The 22,547-nt window shown below is 36.1% G+C and overlaps 1 protein-coding gene across 2 annotated transcripts in view; it reads left to right on the top strand.

Annotated features, from left to right (window-relative positions):
- Nucleotides 1-22,547, top strand: part of LOC145683934 (rho GTPase-activating protein conundrum-like) — a 426,775-nt gene that overhangs the window by 177,509 nt on the left and 226,719 nt on the right. For both annotated transcript variants that reach the window (XM_081755628.1, XM_081755626.1), the window contains exon 2: nt 18,578-18,614. The gene's annotated coding sequence lies outside the window, so the exon portion shown is untranslated. The remainder of the gene's footprint in view (nt 1-18,577; nt 18,615-22,547) is intronic.

Raw genomic sequence — 22,547 nt, 5'->3', positions numbered from 1 at the left:
CCGTTGGAAAAGGACTTAAGAGGGGGAGGGAAATACCTGCCTGTCAGCAGGACATCTGTTCGCGAAGATCACATTGGAACACACAATCTTCAATATATAGTCCATTACAATGTTACTTTAAAAAGTTTATTACTCTTGATCTACGTCATTAAGCGTTAAATTGAAACAATCATTTCATTTCTATTGCTTTTCTGTATATATATGAAAAATTTTAAGTTGTTACGTACCATATTTCGTTAGATATTTATGAAGCAAAGTTTACATGTTATCTTATGGGGACTGAGAAAACAGTGGCAAAAGGTATAACATCGCCTTAATAGATAGAGATAAACTTTCCAAGAAGAGACAATTTTTAGGCCTACCATACTTTTTCGAGACGAGACAGTCTCTTTAGGCAGCATTTCTGCCAACTTGCCACACCTTTTCGAGACGCGACAGACTCAACTCTAGCCTCTTTAGGCAACATTACTGCAAATTTGGCACACTTTTTTTCGAGACGAGACAGCCTCAACTTCTAATCTCTATAGGCAACACTACTGCCAACTTGACACACCTTTTCGAGTTGCGACACTCTCAACTTTAGTCTGTTTAGGCGACATTACTTCCAACTTACCACACCTTTTCGAGACGCGACAGACTCAACTCTTAATCTCTTTAGGCGACATTACTTCCAACTTGCCACACCTTTTCGAGGCGAGACTCTTTAGACAATATTACTGCCAACTTGCATTCAATATTATTTTAGTATTATCAAATACACATACCTATTATCATGGTTATCGTTCAAGAAGTTTTCCTCATATAATTCATTTATTCAAAATAATTTTCTTGGGAGTTTTCGATTACTATTATTATAATGAATTACAACTTAGTACACCTTATAAAGTTGGCATTGGTATAGCTCTATTTATATATCTATTGTTTACGTGGAACTATTGGTCCATTAAAAAAAATCTTAATGAACACGAGAATGTAACGAAAAGTATAATTCATTGCCCGTATTATGTCGAAGGTATTAATCCATATTAGTTGTTTGACTCCTACTTTAATAATAACTAGCAGCGTTCACCCCGCTTCGCTGCGGTCACCCCGGAACGCAATAAACTTTGTTACTTAGATAATTTTTACTTTTTCGCTTTCAAGTGATATGATAAAAACCATAGAAGATTGCAGTAAATGTTAACATTATATCGCCTGTCATTTATGTTAACCCGCCCCGCTTCGCTGCGGTCACCCCCGAACGCAATAAACTTTGTTACTTAGATAATTTTTACTTTTTCGCTTTCAAGTGATATGATAAAAACCATTATAACGCCTGTCATGTATGTTAACCCGCCGAGTGACACGGTCATGCGGGTTGCATATAAATACGTTTATTTTTATACCTATGATGAACTAACAAAGGATTTGTACGTAATGGACACCTGAATGGTCAATTATCTCAAGACACTGGTAATTGAAAATTAAAGTGATATGATAAAAACCATCTAGGGTCCAAATCCTAATAACCCCCCAAAAATAAAAGAAATTGGTTCAGCCGTATTAGCGTGATGAGCGGACAAAGGATTTGTACGTTCTCTTTTATATATATATATAGATAATAATAATAATAATAATAATAATAATAATAATAATAATAATAATAATAATAATAATAATAATAATAATTTGAGATTACTGAATTAACGAGATCTCCAATATTTTGTATTGTGGTGGACAAACACCGCGCTCGTGGGTTTTCTCGGGGTTCTCCCGTTTCCTCCCACTTTCTTCATTCCACCATTTCACTCACCTCTCATCATGACCGTCTCCTTTAGCCTAACCGGCATAACCGTGAACGTGAAACTTAAAGATTTCATTTTCATGTTTTCCAATATTTTGTAGGGGGCACGGTGGCTAAGTGGTAGAGTGCTTACCTCTGGTGCGTGAGGTCTCTGGTTCGATCACCAACCAAGTAAATTTGTGGTGAACAACATCGTATCCGTGGGTTTTCTCGGGCTACTCCCGTTTCCTCTCACTTTCTCATTCCCGAATTCTTCCATCTGCATTCACTTGCTTTAATCATCGTCTCTCTTAGCATAAAGACCATAATCGTAGGACGTTAAACTGAAAGATTTCCCATATGAGATATTTAAGATAGGCACAAATTTTCCAAATGAATTAATCTGTAAGTCAAGGCTTTACTGTATATAGAAATGATGTAGTCCTCACCAGGGGCGGATCCAGGACCGACTTCTGGGGGGGGGGGCGGTGGGTTGTCATACTGCTACTTTTAAGGGCTCCAAACTTTGGAATGGGTTTTATTTATATATATAAAATAAGAAAGTTTCCTCTTCTGGGGGGCGATTACCCCGATTGCCCCCCCCCCTTAATCCGCCCCTGGTTCTCACATTCATCTTTTCAATAATAATATTTTCTTAGTGACAAGTTTCAGTTTTAGGAGCATATATTTATGAAAAGCTGGTCTCTAAATAAGATTATGTCTGTAGAGATTCAATATATGGATAGAATGAAAACGGGAAACATTATTTTCATTTTTCTATGTGCTAAGAGGTTTTTCTTTTAGTAGAATACGGATTTTCATTTCTATTGTTGGAGTTTGTGTTATGACAATAAAAACTTGTTCGAAGGTTTGAAAATTTCCAAGACTTTCTCCGTCATTGTAAACGATTGTTTCGTTAGTTTGGGTGAAGTATTTGTGCGGGCTTTTTCTATTTCCTTTATGAATGGTACTCCTCTTGAAATATAAGCTGAGTCAGCGTTTCAATGTCCTTTCATTATCTTCGTACGTGATCAGTTTCTTCACCTCATTTGGAGTAAGTGACAAATGTATGCAGATAAGTGTCACATTTTACTATAAAGTAGCATCATGGAATCGCGGCGAATTGAAGAGTGGAACAGTGAGAAAAATGGTTTTCCATCTGCCAATGTATTTTTATTTTCCTATCAAATAACCGTTATTTATTTTATTTGAAATGCACAAAAATGATTTTTTGATGAGGTAAAATGAAGAAATATGTCTAAAACAATTAAAGCATTGGGTGCTCCAAGTGGTTCATTTTAATACAGTATAATCAATGGTGGTCTCATTTCTTCATGTTACTTCACGAAAAGAATGTCTTCGTTTTCGTGTATTTTGTTAAATCATTGTTTCAGATGGTTTTTAGACTTTTTTTTTTTTTACTTTTTACTTTTTGTCGTAAGATGATTTAATATAGATTCGTTTCTTGAAGACAACATAGTTTCATAATATGTAAAGGAAGTATGCACTTCACGAAAATCCCCTTTAAGTTTTACTGTACTTGTGATCTCCACATCATTTTTGATTGCATAATGAAATAGGATATATACTTAATGGACGATATAATTAATTTTACAATAATATGATAAGCTGTAGCGAAAATCATGTGAAACATGGTATTATCGTGGCTTTGGACGAGATGAACCAGGATTAGGATTAGGAATTATATTTCTTTGCTTTCGGCATCTATGGCCATGTTAGCCCATAACATATGGGGGATGACGTCCCTCGGTGATCACACTATTCGAAGTATAAAGGGAAAGAAGGAAACACCCTGGGACTTGTATATTAGGTACAATCCCGACGTTTGCCTAGTGTGAATGAGGAAAATCTTACTCAGGATGGCTAACCTGAAAAAGCTTTTTTTTATGTCCTCACCGGGACAGCTCGCACCAAAGACGAGAGCATTAGCGACTGTGTTAGGCGGGACCACGGGATTAACCAAGAATTTTGCGTCTTATCCGGGAAGAATTCATTTTGTTCACCGGGACGGTTAAAATCCCGGAATTCAATCTTCAGACTCTTTAATAATGAATATTCGTTATGTTTGTATATAGAAAAATAAATACTAAATAAGTAAAGTCCAAGTTTGCAACTATTATAATCGCAAGTCTTATAGAAAATACCCATTTAAGAGTCTTCATCTCGGCGAAATTAAAATACCGCTAATTTTACAGTAATTATGTGATATCTTCAAATAGATAAAAGATAATCGAAATGTGGAACAAGAGCGCCCTAGACAATATTGTTTTACATGAGAAACCGTTATCACGACTCGCTTATCTGCTTTCGATTTCGAGCCATTTTGAAAATCGGCATTTATTTTCGCGTTTCTAAACAGCTGAAAACGGAAAGCCACTAGGTGACTTGTGATAACGGTACCTCACGCAAAATAATATTGTCTAGGGTGCTCTTGTTCCATATTTCAATTATCTTTTATCTATTTGAAGATATCACATAATTACTGTAAAATAAGCGGTATTTTAATTTCGCCGGGATGAAGACTCTTAAGTTTGGAGAAGAGCCAAAAGTCGCAGAACGCAAGATCCGGACTATAAGCAGGATGAGGCAGAATGTCAATAACACTTTGCAAACAGATGGGACAACTTTTTTTTTTTTTTCGGAGGAGAGGACGTGACTTCATCGACTGACGCTTCGTTTCTGGGTCGTAATGGCGTATCGATGACATCTTGCCGGCGATGAATGTTCCTGGACGCACAACCGTCCGCAATCAGAAATTCAATTACCGGACGTCATCACTGGATACCATCGATTGTTCCATTACTCTGATACAAAAACGGATAGGAAAGTGAAACAAGTGATATTCTAAAGCTTAAACATCAGTGCATTAATTATAAACAGTTCAGAATGTTTGCAGTATTGTTGGCCAAGTAGTGAACTTGGATGCATTACTTTCTGAATTACCTTCGTACATAATTTTCACAACTTTATTAACATAATATAACTTTTTTTTGAAGGAATTACTTATACAACCAGTCAAACATCGATCTTCACCGAAGATACAGAAACTTCACTCTCTTCTTCTTCTTCTTCTTCTTCTTGTTTTTTAATTAACAAACAACCCTAATTATAAGTTACATGACTGATCACAGTAAAACTGGTATTAAAACCGCTGAATGACCGAGCTAATGTTTTGATTTGACGTGCCCGCAACGAGAAACTACATTTCAAATTTTTATAGTCCCTCCTGCACTTTTCAGTCATTCTGAAATTTGTAAAAAAGAGCTATGAATTGCCAGATAATTATCTTTAATTAATAGTGCATTTAAAGAATTATAGCTTATTGGTTTAACATGATGTCATTATTCAGTTGTTAATGTTTTATTCGTAATTTTTTGTTATTCATATGAAAAGTTTATAAATTATTGCCTGAGTTCGCGTGCTGATACTGTGAGAAAAAGAAACAAGTGTGCTATTAAATATCTTTTTTTCCCCTTTTGAAATATGGGAAAATTAATTAAAACATGTCTTAGGGGCACCAAATAGTAATAATAATAATAATAAAAGGTTTTCACGTTAAAGAAATTGCGTTCATGAGAACATGACCTAAGAGAATTAGCACTTGTCAGTCATTTAAAATAGAATGCACAGCATAAAATTAAATCATCTTAATTTAGAAGTTCACTCTCCCCTCCTACTTTGAAAGAAAAACGCAACAAATTAAAAAAAAAAAAGAAAACAACATATACATATAATATGAAGTAAAGGTGTTCGTGCAAAAAAAAAACGTTAGCTTTTCGTGTTTTATCTGAATAGTATAATGATAATAATTACCCAATTTAATAGTCAGTTTTGTTTACTAGCTGACTTTTCTTGCATACGCTACAATTCACTCTGAAGGGGCGTGTTTAATGGGATTGATTTCATCTTGCACGTCTCATTTTTAAAAGATCTTTTTTCCCACAGTTCTCAGACACGTTGCAGAGAACGGTGAAGATCCTTTTTGATATATGTTGATGGATATGGCTATTTGTATCAAAAAGAAAACACGCAAAAGGATTAAAAACTTTTCACTTGTTATAATTTCAGGTGCTTGTTTTGAAATTTAATGAAAAGCGTTGAACTTCAACACAAAATTGTTTATATTCAACTTGTTAAACAAATAGGAATTTCACCGCATATACTACGTGAAAGGAGTTTGGAAACAAGTAGGAATTCAGCACATACACTACGTGAAGAAGTTTGGAAACAAGTAGGAATTTCACCGCATATACTACGTGAAGAAGTTTGGAAACAAGTAGGAATTTCCTCGCATACACTACGTGAAGGAGTTTGGAAACAAGTAAGAATTTCACTACATACACTGCGCGAAGGAGTTTGGAAACAAGTAAGAATTTCACAGAATACACTACGTGCAGGATTTTAGAAACAACTAGGAATTTCCTTGCATACACTACGTGAAGGAAAAAAATGAAATGAAATCTTTAAGTTTTACGTCCCACGGTTATGCCGGTTAGGCTGAAGGAGACGGTGATAATGAGAGATGAGTGAAATGGTGGAATGAAGACAGTGGGAGGAAACGGGAGAACCCCGAGAAAACCCACGAGCACGGTGTTTGTCCACCACAAAGTTCACTTGGCGGGGGCTGGGATCGAACCCGGGACCCCAAGCACCAGAGGTGAACGCTCTACCACTGAGCCACCGCGCCCCCCTACTACGTGAAGGAGTTTGAAAACAAGAAGGAATTTTTCCGCACTCACTACGTGAAGGAGTTTGTAAACCAGCAGGAATTTCCCCACATACACTGCGTGAAGGAGCTTGGAAACAAGTAAGAATTTCACCGCATACACTACGTGAAAGAGTTTGGAAACAAGAAGTAATTTCCCCGCATACACTACGTGGAAATACGCTAAACCATATTTTATATTGAAATGCCATTCAAAACAGTTGAATAAAAGTACAAACGCAATACTCATCAATTCTATATAAAAGGGCAGTTAACAAAAATGTTTTCTTTTAGCAGTTTAAATTTAGTAACCGTTTTGAAACTGGCGTTATGTAAAGATGCATTATTCTTTATGTATTAAGTAGTCTTTAATTTATTATTTCTTCATTTCTTTCTGCTCTTCTTTCGTGCCACACCCTGCAAAAGAAACCTTACAATTCATCACTTTTTTTGTTACCTGTCTTTCTGCTTCTGAATGACCGCATTGCATAATCCAAGATTGACACAGGTGTCTTGTCAATACAAGAAAGATGTATGACGATGCAAAACGAGGTACAGTCTCTCTGCATGTCGTTCCTTTGTGATGATCAGTTTCGTAATACTTTTAATGTACTGTAGTTTTGCCAACTTATGTCGGTGAGTTTTTCGTTAAGATGTGTGATTACGTGCACATGACCTCAAATTTTGTATGTATATAGTTCTTAAGCACGGGAATGGGGAATGGCGAAAACTCCATAACGAGGAACTACATAATTTATACGGTTTACCAAACATTGTTAGGGTCATCAAGTCTAGGGGGCTTAGGTGGACAGATCATGTAGCTAGAATGGAAGAAAGTAGAAACGCTTTCAAAGTCTTGAGTGAAAGACCATCGGAAAACGACCATTAAGAAGACCTAGGCGCAGATGGGAGGACAATATTAAGATGGATCTCGCAGAGATAGGAATGCAAAGTAGAAACTGGATCCAATTGGCTAAGGATAGAAGTCAGTGGAGAGCTTTTATGAACGCGGCATTGAACCTCCGGGTTCCATAGGTCATAGAGTGAGTTAGTTAGTTTTATATAGTTGTTAAGCAAGTATGGGTGCAATAACAATTAATTCTCATAGGAGCTAATATGTCTTCTCGTCTCTAAAATAAAATGAGAAGTACATTTCTAAATTCGAGACAAGACGAGAAAAAGGACAATTTTTGTCTTGTTTTCGAGATGAGAAAAAATTTCACGAGTCTTGTAGAGCTTCCTCTTGGCTAAGCGGTTTGCGTACACGTCTTTGGTGTGGGAGATCCATGATTTTACGAACAAAATGAAGAGCATTTATCAGCGTTTAAATATACACAAGTCATTAGTACACAATATAGAGCCACTGGGGCGAAGCGAGCAGTGGGGCGAAGTGAGTAATGCAAAGGAAAATTAGAGCTGGAAATACAGTGACTATTGCATTTTTTAAAGTCGATTCACTGATTAAAATTGGCATTGTATTGACCTATGCAATAGAGTTGTCTCTGGATTCTGGTAGAGTAGGGAATTAGGAATTAGATTTCTGGGCTTTTCAGCATCTATGGCAATGTTAACCTGTCACGCATGAGGGATAACGTTCCCTCGGCGATCATACTATCCGAGGAAAGGGAAGGGATTAGGAAAGGAAGTAAGCGGCTGGTACTTGTATATTAAGTACCGTCCAGGCATTTGCCTGGTGAGAATGGGGAAAACGCAGGAAAAGTTCAGTCGGGATGGCTAACATTATTATTATTATTATTATTATTATTATTATTATTATTATTATTATTATTATTATTATTATTATTATTATTATTATTATTATTATTAATACACTTTTTCAACCGAGTATCTCTACTGGGAGAGATGAATTCTAGTAGAGTAAGTAGTTTTTCTTTATGGGTAGATAAGTGCACATGTACCACTGTCAGCAGTTCATCTAACTTCGGAGTCATGTACGCTAAGCAGTATCTACCAGTGTTTCGAGACCAGAACAAAATGGCTGTCATAAAGTTATTGAAGAAAGGTTTCCACATAATTAGATGTAGTGGCAATTGTCGCTGATAGGTTATATCGTAGAAGCAGTTCCGAAACGAAAAATAGTCAATGTGGGTCAGGCGCGCACCCAGAAATACTTGTTTGGAGGGGTCCCCCGCACTGCGGGGGTTGCGGGGCCAGCTGCTACGCCACTGATTGTAAAGTACTGTCTCCTATATTCTCAGAAGAAAACATACGAAGTAGATTCTTTTTATAAGTAAATAAGGAGTGTAGATGAAATGTAAGATCAAATTTTTAGGTTACATTAGCCATTTCTCTGCCTGCATATTAAGAAATTGTATATACAAATGTATATTGAGTTACGAAGGTTTTTTTTTTTTTCGGTGGGAGTGTTCGGTAAGGCTGAGGACCTATCGAGCTTCGGGAGTGAAAATTTATGGAGTTGTCACCGGTTACTCGAAACCGTACGAGTATTTGAAATTATCGAAGTTTCGGGAATTATCGAAATTTTGAGTACTATCGAAGTTATTGTTATTATCGAAAGTTCGAATGTTATCCAAGTTTCGAGTATCGAAGACTTGCGAGAAGAAACTATTCTTTCACTTCATTTCATGAGAGACAACTTTTAAAATGAACATCTTCGGTTGCATTGTTTCTTCCAAACGCTCTGATAAGCCCAAACTTTTCAAAATATTCAGACGATTCGATAAATTGCGATCATACTGGGATCTTTCAGTATTTGCTGCATTCAAACAATTCGAGACTTCGAACAGATCGAGTGCCTCAAACTCATCGAAAGTTTCTAACATTTCGAATGTCTCGAATACTTCGAGTGTCTCGAACACTTCGAGTGTCGAATATTTCGAGTGTTTCGAACATTACGAGAGTCTCGAAAGTTCGATAATTCGATAAAGTTAAAATTCTTTATCGACGAAACGATTTTAAAATGTTATCGAATTGTTATCGATTACTCGATTACCGGAACAGCCATAGTAAGGACCCGGTGGACTACCCACATGGTACGCCCCTGGTGTGGCGGTGGAGCGGGTAACTGGAACGGAGTGGAAGGAGTTATAAACAGTGAATTTTAAGAAGAAAAAATAAATGTGAGTGATACATAATGATACACAATTAATTAAATATGATAAACTTTTAAATAATTTTACCAAAAGACGAGAAAGAATTCTTAGAGGATAGATACGGGATGAGACGAGAAAACTTATTTCTCATCTCATGTCCTGGGCAACACTACTGCTTCGTATCCGAACAAAGTATCTCCACCGAGAATCAAACCCGGTACCATACTCAGAAAACACGGGCATTAACTAATTACTCGGCTACAAAGAGGCCTGCAGTAATAATTTCTTCTGCGTCAGTCAAGAGGAAGATAGAAAAAGAGATCAGCACCAAAGATTTGATTGGAAAGAATGTGACGTGAAAATCCTGATATCTCCTGCTGACTAAGGAAGTCGATGGCCTACATAACTGTAACATATTATCGAAGATTAAAAGTTTCTGAAGCGTATGAATAGTATCCGGTGTAAGGTTTCATGCCAAGGTGTTTGATCAGGATAATTTAAGAGGAAGTTTTGACTTGCTAGCGCTTCTAAGGTATTATTTATATTAAAACATTCGGTGGAACTGTATCCCGTTTACTATGTTGCCATTTTTCTAAGGTATGTTGTTTAATTTGAACTTCCTGGATAAAAGCACTAGAACACGATTCTCTTTGTTTCTTTTAGTGCTATCCTTATATTTTACTATTAGTTATCATTTTCATACACATAGTCGGAAAGGAGGGATTAGATGGGGCATAACTACCAAACCTCTCTTCCGAAATTTAACCCAGATTTATTTTAAACAGGGTATGTTAGGCCCTTAGTTCCTTTCCAAGCTCCTTGTTTTATCAGGCTTGATGTAACATTCTCAGCCAGGAAGAAAAAAAGCAAATGCACCATTGGTGCACCGATATAAGTTGTACGAGGTTTAACTATAAAGTTCGAGGACTGATACTGCACTCTGTAACTGCTAATGCTGGAAAACTTTATCATGTGTTATTAATGCTATGATATTCTCTTTTTTGCAGAACATGTGAAGAATTGACGAAGAGAATATCAGTACCCTTCTAAACATCGGTCATCGAAGACACTATGGTACCCGTCACCATAGGTTCTTACATAGAACAAGGGTGAACATTGAGTTTTGTTGTAAGTTAGGGAAATCGGCAATATAGACTTAGGAGATGATAATGGCTGTTCGTTGCTACAATGCCCTCCCTCGTGGTCGTGTGTTTGGATGATGCTCCTGATGATGTGGTGATCGTGAACACGTTTCTGATGACCCCAGAAGTGGACATTCATTTAATAGTGGTAAAAGTGAAGGGGAACGCGGGGAGACATGTTCCCCCACTTCCAAAAATATGGCGTCCCAACTTCCAAAAAAAAATATCAATGGGCAAAGATAGCCAAGGGGGAGGACGTGACGTCATGCATCCCCCTACCTCTTCAGGTTCACTTTTACTCCAGGATAATATGAAGCGTGTACGCGACTTTCTGTAGTCAGACCGTCTCCGTGATTGAGAATGTGCTGCACATCAACAGCGAAACGATCCTGAAAAAATATCTGTGAAAAAGGAAGTTGTGTGCGATGTTTGAGGTTTGTGCTTTATTCTTGAGTGAAAAGCAAAAGAGCTCAGAGAGTGGAGTGCTCCACAAAGTTGTTTAAACCCTTGGAGTCTGACCTGTCTTTAGTAGATCACATCGTTAGAAACAACGGTTCTATCAATTTAAGAATCCATAACAGAGAACCTGAATGTCTTCGATATCGATGTTTAGAAGGGCACATATCTTTCTATCAAATCTTCACACGTCCTGTCCTGCTACAGAGGAATATCATAGCATAAACTTCATATAGTGAACAATTTTCTGTCATTATTAATGAACAGAGTATCAATTAGCAGTCCTGAAAATTTATTGTCCAAAGTATAATATTATTTATATTATACTTTTGTGTGTAAAATGAAGCTTTTTTTTTTTTTTTTTTTTGTCATTTCAGTTCTAATTTGATTGCCCAATAAATAAGCCAATAAAGTATTCAAGTGCATGAATGAATCAGATGAAGCACGTAATTTAAACTTTGAAACAATTAATTAATTTAAAAGAATTAATTCAAATTAATTATTGAATGCATTGTTATATATTATGATTTGTTTTTGAGTTTATTGTTTATTTATTTATTTTAACGAATATTAAGTGCCACAGAAACTTCTGTAAAGTTTGACACAATAAGAAATCTGAGTGCCTTGTATCGGAAGAATACCAGTGTCGCATGGTGGCTCAGTGGTAGAGCGCTTAGTGACGTTCTTAGTTCGATTCCCAGACAACATCCGTGGTATAAATGGGGATGCTCCCGTTTCCTCACACTTTCTCATTCCACCAATTCTTTAATCATTATTCACTTGCCTTAATCATCAGCTCCATTAACCTAAAGGGCATAAACGTGGGACGTTAAACTGAAAGGTTTCATTTTATTTTCATCTAAACTCGTTTTAAATATTAAAAGAATCTAGTTCTGTCATTTTCCCCTGAACATATAGGTGATGGTACTTATCAATTACTTATCGTCTTTTCGGATGTAGAGTAACACCGGTTCGATGCTACCTAGACGTAGTTTCGTAGTGTTGGACTCCCAAACTCTAGATCCCTCCCAACATGTACGCCTAATCTTTTTTTTTTTTTTTTTATTATAGTCTTATAATAAGAACCTTAATGAGGATGTACTTTAATATCTGTTTAATCGTAAAAAGTGGGGGTTAAGTTCCAAAGTTGGGCGTCCGTTTCCAGAAAAATTTTTAAAATTTACAGGAAAGATACGGATAATTTGATCGTTTGTGTGCTTGATAATATATGAGAGTCTCGAAAAATCTGTTTATTTGTTATATATAAGCGGCTATAAACATGGGACTATACAGCGAGCGGAGGGAACTACTTGGCGCAAGGTAACCGAACAGTTGCATTGTGGGAAAGAAACGAGTATTTATGTTATCAACATGGCGAATGTACAAGAGCAATGAACTAACAGCTTTAACATTTGTGAAGCAATACGTTGATAACGAGCAAAATCTTTTAAAAGTTTGTGAAGAGCATGTATTAATGAACCTAATAACAAATTGCAGAAAGTGTGCGAAGGAGATAACAGCGAAAAAACGTGGCGAAAGCGGACGCCCTACTTCGGAATATATGCCAAAAGGGGTGTGACTATCGTACATCAATAGTAAGGTTTACAAAATAATAATGATAATCTTTCCTTTATTTTCTCGAAAACTACGCATGAGGGTTTACACTCATAAATATCATTTTGTTCAATTCAGCAAGATCTTGCCTCATCCTTGGACACTTTTTATTTGTATTTATATTTTATGTTGCTTTATTTATTTATTTTTGTGTAATTTAATTTATTTTTTGTTATATGCGAATAATAATGTAGAATTTTAGTGACCGACACATATATTTTAATTTGTAGAATGGTTTTTCGAATATTTTCTTTTCAATTGGCAACACTTATTGACAACAATAGACCATTGTTAGTACTGCATAAATTGCCAACTCACTCTTGTACTATTAGAAGATGAGGAAAGCTACATGACGAAGTTGAAGGTATCACCTTTTCAATTTGAATACTTAAGCACTTATGAGGTAATCATAGCTTAGTATCAAAGTCACGTTCTTGTATTGATGCTGTAGTTAGGCTTAATAAAGACATGAAGAATGCATGATTATTAGTTTCGGCTTAGCATTTCTGACGGGAGTTGCATTAGAGTTCCATAGGTGCGTATACTAACGTAAGAATGAAAAATAAAGTACTCTGTACAGGGTAACTCGGGGGAGGGTGGTTAAACTGAAGCAAGAACATAATGGAGTTTAACTTTTTTTTTTTTTTTTTTTTTTTTTTTTTGTATTTATGAATTTCGAGCTGTACTAGTAGCAAATGTAAGTAGTTGTGCATGCTTCCATTATGTGATTTTAAAATAATCTATGGGTATCACTGCATAGTAATTACTGCTGTTGGACTTGTTCGAACAATTATCTAACAATCTTTCAGGGGTAAAAGTGGATCTGAAAATGTAGGACACATGACTTCACACTGCCCCCGGGTGCTTATCTTCAGTAGTTCTTTCAGAAAAACTGTTCCGGGGGGGGGCACACTTGGTATTCTGGGGGGCACTGCCAATAATATTCTATTTATTATTATTATATTATAGACGTATTATTTTGGTCTCCTCCGGGGCGACACTCAGAGCTGCGGGGGGACAGTGCTCCCAAAAAACATGTCTAGAAGAAACACTGCTTATCTTACCCATTGTATTTTTTTTGGGGGGGGGGAAGTGGAGGGATGCTATAGATATTTTCTGGAAATGTGGTGATGGCGTCCCTCACTTTTACCCGTGGTCTTAATTTGAATATACCTAAGTATTCTACTAGATGTTCGTTTATTTATTGTTTTCACATTTCAAATTACTAATAGCAGAGATGTTCATTCTCCCAACTTACCTGGTAAATCTGAAATTACACCCCAAGCTTACTTCAAGTAGTAAGTCTGCGTGGATGCAGATATCCGCATCACTAGTAGCGTACACAAGGAGGGCTTTTTGAATTTTATGCCCTCTGTTCCCCTTGACCACAATGATATATATTTAAAAAATAATCATTTTCCGTATTAAAATATGTATACAAACAACTGAAATTATATGAACTTTGAGATTGAACTTCTACGAACGCCACTACACACTACTATAGCTTTTCGCGGATATCTCTCTTGTTTCATTGCAGGGGGCGGATAAAATAGCGAATACTCGTAAGAGGGGGAAAAGAACGAGATTTTCATTATCATTATTTTGAATAATGGTGTCGTGTGTTAAAGTATGGTTACCTTTTCTAGAGCAAATAATCGCCAGAGCTAACTTGTGCTTCGCTGGATTCTCTTTCGTTTTGCTCTGCTCTCAAACTTGTAAATAAATATACAGTGGTAATGTGATTTTATGTGAGTTTATTTTGGGTAGCTTATTCTTGTTCCTGCAGGACATTATATCTTCAGTTCATTTTTGCGTTCTAAATGAACACGCTCATTACTGAGAGTAGAGATTTTTTTTAAAGTTATTTGCTCTGAAATTAATTGACGAAGATGCGATACTACGAATGTTGTTGCATTTTATTTAGCATACTCGGCTTACAATAGGAAGAGGCTTATTTAAATTTTAGCTGTAATTCCAATTGTTAGGTTTACCAAACATTGTTAGGATCATCAAGTCTAGGAGGCTCAGGTGGGCGGGCAGGTCATGTAGCCAGGATGGAAGAAAGTAGAAATGCTTTCGAAGTCTTGACTGGAACACCAATCGGAAAACGACCATTAGGAAGACCTAGGCGCAGATGGGAGGGCAATATTAAGGTGGATCTCGCAGAAATAGGAATACAAAGTAGAAACTGGACCAAGTTGCAAAGGATAGAAGCCAGTGGAGAGCTTTCGTGAACGCGACATTGAACCTCCGGGTTCCATAGGCCATAGAGTTAGTTGGTTAGTTATTTCCAATTGTTATGTTAGAAGGTATTTTTGGAATTATAATTGTCGTAGAACAAACAAGTTGTACGTATTTGTTATCTGTGGATGTGAATACGATTTTCTATATCTGCACTCATTTATACTTATTTCTGTACTTCTTTTATATTTAAACCGAACGTCTTGTTCCATCTAAACATGAAGTAGAGAGGGTAGTATTATCTACTTATTGTCTCTTCCAAAGAAGCTGTTAACTTGAATATAAGAATTTAATCTGATACGAGAACTTTGTTTTTTCCACTGGCGAATCCAGGGCAAACACATCTACATATACATTTACATATATTCTGTGTAGAGATTTAGGATTTAGATTTCTGGGTTTTCGGCATCTATGACCATTTAGCCCGTCACGTATGGGGGATGACTAGGGGCGGATCCAGGACAGACTTCTGGGGGAGCGGTGGGTTGTAATACTGTTTCTTAGAGCTACTTTTAAGAGCTCTGGGATGGGTTTTATTTATATATAAGAAAGTTTTGCGGTTCGCAAAATCAATAGTTTCAGTCAGATGCCTAAAGGCATTTAAAAAACTCAAATGTAATTCAAATGTACTGGCTGTTATTTGGTGCACCCCCTTAGAAAATCCTGGATCCAATCCTGTATATATATACGCAGCGTGGTTCGGAAGTGGTCGTACCCTTAGTTGGTGTTTTCTGACAGTTTTAGGTTTTACCCACATTTGTCTGGCAACATTGCTATCAATGTTCTGCTTGGTAACAGTTATTTGCAGTGAAGTTGGAGTAATCAACAATGTGTCATTAAAGTCCATATAGCATTTAACAAAGATTAGTTGTTGCGGTTTAGCTTTACGAAAGGCTTTACATAGATGACACCATGAAAAGTATTGAAGCGAAATTTACAGACCTCTGTGGTATTAATCCACCGAAAAAAGCAACAATGTTGGAGTGGGAAAAAGTGGAGTGGAGTGCATTTGCTACGGGCAGTGCGAAAGACCTTCCCGAGACCTGTGAGAACTTGACGCAGAATTCAGCTGTTACGACATGGATGGTAATCATACCGTTGTTTATAACTCTTAAGACTCTTAAGACTTCAAGGTAATTGTGTACAGACATTCTACCATAACTAACACTATACTGTTGAAACTAAAGGTGGGGTACGCCCACTTCCGGACCATCCTATATATATAGGGTTGCCCCAAAGTAGGTATATACTCCTGCATTGATCAAGTATAACATTCTAGTTTTTATGGATTTATTTGCTTTGACTGTTTCGGGCTTAAGCTATAAGTACGAAGACGTTAAGAATAAATAATAAAGAAACTAGGTATACCTGTTTGATAACAATAAGAAATTATATAAAATACAGTGAGCTAATAAGTACGGGACTGACTGTATGCCTACTTTTGGCCACCCTATCTTTCTCTCTGTCTCTGTCTCTCTCTCTCTCTCTCTCTCTCTCTCTCTCTCTCTCTCTCCAGTGGCAAATCCAGGATATGATCAAGGGAGGTTCAAAACCATAGTTTGCAACTTTATCTAGTGTAAAGTAAGTAGGACTGACGGCCATTTTATCCAGTGTATACCTGAGCGTCAAGGAGGCTATAGCCCTTCCCTTGGATCCGCACTTGTATATATATTTAAACAAGAATTTTAGGAATGATATTAAAAATGGTTCAAAAGATTGCGATCTTGGCCAAGAATTTTAGGAATTACCAAAAAAATGGTTCAAAAGATCGCAATTTTGGCCATTTGGATCAGGGACCACAAAATTTTTGAACGGCCCCAACATTGAGTTTTCCTATTTTCTACGGAATAAACACATCATACTGAGTTAAGTGATAGTTTGGGTTTGGCTACACTATACGTAATTCTCCAGATATAAGACCTACAAGAAAATTTTTGATTGAAATATATTGAATCTTTTGATCAAAAAACTGCGAGACTCTGTGTAATCGATTTTCATTCTGTATAAATATAGACGGGGGGAGGGCGCTGTTTTCCTTATCATACTTTTTGTTAATGAATTCTTAGATCACCAGTGGTACTTACGTAACAATAATAGGACCCTTACGTTGAAGAAATACTGGTGAGTTTGTAAGTGGCTGATGTGCTGTATTTGGGGAGCGAGTGTCATTGAACTAGCAATATTGAATAAAATTTTCCCCAGTATATCATATTTGATTCAATTTAAAAAAAAAAAAAGTATTATAGGAATATTTTGGTATAAGTAATTTTACGAAGTACGTATGGTTTGGCTTCACCTTTTTTAAAAAATCAAAATAATCATTCCTATTACAGAAATAATAAGAATTTATACGTATTTATCGTTATATCATTACTATAAAAGCACTACTACGTACTTTAGTGTACCACTGATACATATTGTTACAGAAGAAAGCAAACATTACGAAACATACGTGATAACGCCTAAGTATAGAACAAATATAAAAGGCACCTGAAATACGTGTCAGGACAGTTTAGATTATGTGTTTACATTCTTCACTGTTTCATAACCTCTAGATAGCCCTAGATCTTTACGCGCAAATATGAAGGGTCTTCACTACAGCGAAATTAAACCACCGCTAATTTTAGAGTTTTTCTGTAATATCTTCAAAATAAATTAAAATATTCGAAAAGCAGGAGCTTAGTGAACTAGACAATACAATTTTGCATGTGATGCCGTTATCACTACTAATCTATCTGCTTTCGATTTGAAACTGTAGATAGATTTAACATTTTTTGCGGTTTCTGTAAATAGCGGCATGCCAAAAGCAGATAGGTGAGTTGTGGTAAAGATATCACATGCAAAATCGTATTGTCTAGTTCACTACTTTTCTGCTTTTTGAATATTTTTATTTGTTTTCAAGATATTACAGAAAAACTCTAAAATTAGCGGTAGTTTAATTTTGCTGTAGTGAGAACCCTTAAAGAACTACATGAATAGCAATGTACTGTATATATTGAGATGAGTCACATATAAAGGAGATAGTTTTGAATAGAACAGATGGGCCACCGAGAGGTTTAAGAAAGACAAATAATATAACAAGCGAAAAAAATTAAAACATTAGAATAGAGAACAATGACATGCGTAATGAAGATTATTTGGCGAATCGTAGCTAGGAAAATACTTAGGTAAGCCAAGCTAGTACACCTTTCACCCCTCAAATCAGCTCTGATACGAGATAAAATTGAGTAATAGGGAAAATGAGATGAAATATTTCAGTTTAACGTCCCACGCTTGTGCTCTGCAGAGTAAGGGAGACTATGATTAAGACAAGTGAATGATGCTGGAATAATTGGTGGAATGTAAAAGTGGGAAGAAACGGGAGCCGCCCGAGAAAACGAACCCACGAACACGATGTTATCTACCACAAAGTTACTTGGCCGGGGATCGAACCAGGACCCCACGTACCAGAGGTAAGCGCTCTACCACTGAGCCCCGTGCCCCCTGAAGTATATGTATATGTATATGTGATGATAGTATATGTGATAGTCTATGCATTAATAAATGTTTCTTTTTTTCACAGATATACTAGACGAACGAGACTGCATTTGAAAATTCAGGTAAGTCGGCTATATCAATAATTATTATCTAAGCATAGACATCCAACAAATAGTTAAAACAATTATTCGGTATTTCTATAATAAGTTTTTAGCATGGTTACTAATGTAGTTAATCCAACGATACAGTTTTGAATATGTAGACGTTCTGAAGATTTTGGAAACTCACGAGAGACACATTGCAATTATAAGAAGATACGTGTAACTTATGGTCTAGTGTACATAGTTAACTTAAATAATCGATTTATGTCCTCCTTTCCAAAATATTGCCATCCATCTTACACCCTAAACAGAAGTCTTGTGACGTCAGTACCGTAAGATTTATTTAATTTTCCTCTATTTGTACTGAAATGTTTGTACATGTTAAAATTACCAAAGTTAACAGCTGAGTTTACAAAACAAGCGTATGAGAGCCGTACGATTTGAAGCTTATCAATGCAATCCAAAATACATAGGGAAGATGTATAGAGAATCTGTATGTGGCGTTCGTAATAACGTAGGTTACATGCGTAAATCCTGTAGTTTTTGAACTTAACGTACAACCTTATGTAACACCATGTAGCAAACGTATAACTGAAAACGTATGTTTTGTACGTACTTTCCGTATAAGTGTCCCTAATAAACATACTTTCCGTAGGAAAGAAAGAACTGGATATAGGCGGTCAGTATCTCACATATAGATGGACATATGCAACATATAGTTGACGTATGTAACACCAAACACCTTGCAGTGGCATGGTGTAACATCTAAGCGGGGAAAAGACAGTAGCATATAGCATATAGATAGCATATTCTTCAGACAGATTTTCGTAGTAAACATAATAGATTACGTATATTTGTACAATATAACCGCTGTCCAGATAACGGATTTTTCTCTCAATGTATTAACATTTATGGACACATTAACATTTCCGCTTATGTTCTGTCTTCATGTAGCTCCGGCGCGCGTCCTTTAATCAACAGGAGATAGTGCCGTACCATCATACCGTCCATGGAGCCTCCAGTACCCTTCATTCCCATTTTAAGGGGTCGCAATTCGAAAACTCTCGATTGATTCAGAATGTAGAAAATATACAAAATTCTCTCCCTCAATGTCGAAAATTATCATTGTATTATCTCGTAAGAGTCTTGGGAGGCCTAAAAATAATCATGCCAAGTATCATTTTAATTGGTTCAATTGTAATTCTTGCTGACGTCATATACAGACTCACATTCATTTTTATATATACGTATATATAAAGGTGTTACATAAATGTGTCACAATATTTTGGGAACAGATTCCTCACATCAAAATAAGAAAAAAAAAAGTTCATGTGGACCTCTGCTCAAAAGTGGATAGTTTCGGAGTTATAGGGTGCCGAAAACGTGAAATACGTGTGGATAATTTCGGAGTTATGGGGTGCCGAAAACGTGAAATACGCGTGGATAGTTTCGGAGTTATAGGGTGCCGAAAACGTGAAATACATGTGGATAGTTTCGGAGTTATATGGTGCCGAAAACGTGGAATACGTGTGGATAGTTTCGGAGTTATAGGGTGCCGAAAACGTGAAATACATGTGGATAGTTTCGGAGTTATAGGGTGCCGAAAACGTGGAATACGTGTGGATAGTTTCGGAGTTATAGGGTGCCGAAAACGTGAAATACGTGTGGATAGTTTCGGAGTTATGGGGTGCCGAAAACGTGAAATACGTGTGGATAGTTTCGGAGTTATAGGGTGCCGAAAACGTGGAATACGTGTGGATAGTTTCGGAGTTATAGGGTGCCGAAAACGTGAAATACATGTTAATAGTTTCGGAGTTATATGGTGCCGAAAACGTGAAATACGTGTGGATAGTTTTGGAGTTATAGGGTGCCGAAAACGTGAAATACGTGAACTTTAAAAGTTCATAACTCCACTACTATGAGACTTATTGTTGTCAGGTCAAGACATCACTGAGAAACTGGTATGTGAACTATCCAGATATCCATGTTTAAGAATGCTCCAGTATTTGCACACAAATTTTTAGGTAGGTAGGTGGAGAGTGATCAAGTACTTCCAAACAGCCTCTTTAAAAGTGATTGTGCAAGTACCAGAGGTTCTGAAAGATGGGTATTTCGGTAATTACATACCAGTTCCTCAGTGATGTTTTGACCCGACTACGATAGGTCCGATAGTAGTGGAGTTATGAACTTTTAAAGTTCACTTATTTCACGTTTTCGGCACCCTATAACTCCGAAACTACCCACTTTTGAGCAGAGGTCCACATGAACTTTTTTTTTTCTTATTTTGATGTAAGGAATCTGTTCTCAAAATATTTTGACACATTTATGTAACACCTTGTAGAGATGAGGATGTAGAATTTTATGATGTAGGTCTCATAGAACATTGCTATCCCTATGAGTTGCGTGAATTCAAGATTAGCGACAGTGTCCTTTTGCAAGACATTTTTATTCCTCTTATAATCCGAATTTCATATATTATCAATTAATCCTATGTCGTATGATTTTTTTAATACGAAACAGGAAGTTAGTGATTATGAAATAAACTTAAGATCTAATAATAATAATAATTTAATTATATAATATTTGTGGATTACTATTAAAAACATATATACAATTTATTATTTTTTCCCATTGATGAGAAAACGGAAAGTCGTACTAAAGACATCAGCCATTAAAGTATTCCCATAAAGTGTGTAGATAAGAACAAAAAAAAAAAAAAAAAAGTATCAAACTAATGTATATATGTAGCAACGACAATATAAAGAAGAAATGCTTGAATGAATCTTCTGTTTTGTTTACACTATCGTGTAAATCGTAATTATGGTTTTCGTGTGATTTTTCTTATAGATTAAAAAAAAAAAAGAACATCCTTACGTAAGTTATGCAGTGTTGTAAGTCTTTTGTTTTGATTGTGACATCACACAGTATTTCTTTTAGTGGTAAATCGCGGTAGAAACGCTTGTGAGAAAAAAGATGCATCTTGTTCTCAGTTTGTAAAGAAGATATTCTTCTTGAAAAGTCGCTAATTACTGGAAGCTGCTGTTCAATTTTCCCATAAATGAAAGGAAACGACCTTGGAGCAGTTCTCACATATATATATATATATATATATATATATATATATATACGTACTACACTGCAATTCAATTCAATTCAGGTGACATATTGTTTCCATCTTGTGATACAAGGATGTATAAGAAAGGATTCTAATAAAAACTTGTTACAATTCAAAACATTTGTTTACATTAAAAAGTATATAAAAGAAACTGTGAAATGCATGTTTGTTTAATTTGTAAGAACTTCAGTGGTAGAGCGTCCTTCGATCTTAAAGTTGAGTTTTAAGTAATATTGTTTTCGGTACTTTTTGTCATATCATCTCTAATAGAATAGATTTAATTTATTCAGCAAAACAAATAAGTTCCCTGTGCAAGAATACAAGTAGCAATGTCACACTAGCAGGCACTCCAGATATCGCCTGAGACAAACTATCTAAGAGTCTTCACTACAGCGAAATTAAACTATCGCTAATTTTAGAGCTTTTCTATAATATCTTGAAAACAAATAAAAATATTCGAAAAGCAGAAACGTAGTGAACTAGACAATACGATTTTGCATGTGATACCTTTACCACAATTCACCTATCTGCTTTTAGTGTGTCACTATTTACAGAACCCACAAAAAAATGCTTAATCTATCTACAGTTGGAAATCGAAAGCGGATAGAGGAGTTGTGATAACGGTTTCACATACAAAATCGTATTGTCTAGTTCACTACGTTTCTGCTTTTCGAATATATGTATTTGTTGCGAAGATATTACAGAAAAACTTTAAAGTTAGCGATAGTTTAATTTCACTGTAGGGAAGATCCTTAACAAGCGAAATTTTATCAAGCCTAGGCTTAAGACGTACTAAAGGAAGCTAATGAAGGACGACAGATCATGAAGATAATAGGAAA

The sequence above is a fragment of the Thermobia domestica genome, chromosome 4, assembly GCF_964235325.1.
Source record: "Thermobia domestica chromosome 4, izTheDome1.hap1.1, whole genome shotgun sequence".
Classification (NCBI taxonomy): Eukaryota; Metazoa; Arthropoda; class Insecta; order Zygentoma; family Lepismatidae; genus Thermobia; species Thermobia domestica.
This window is presented reverse-complemented; position numbering and strand designations above follow the sequence as displayed.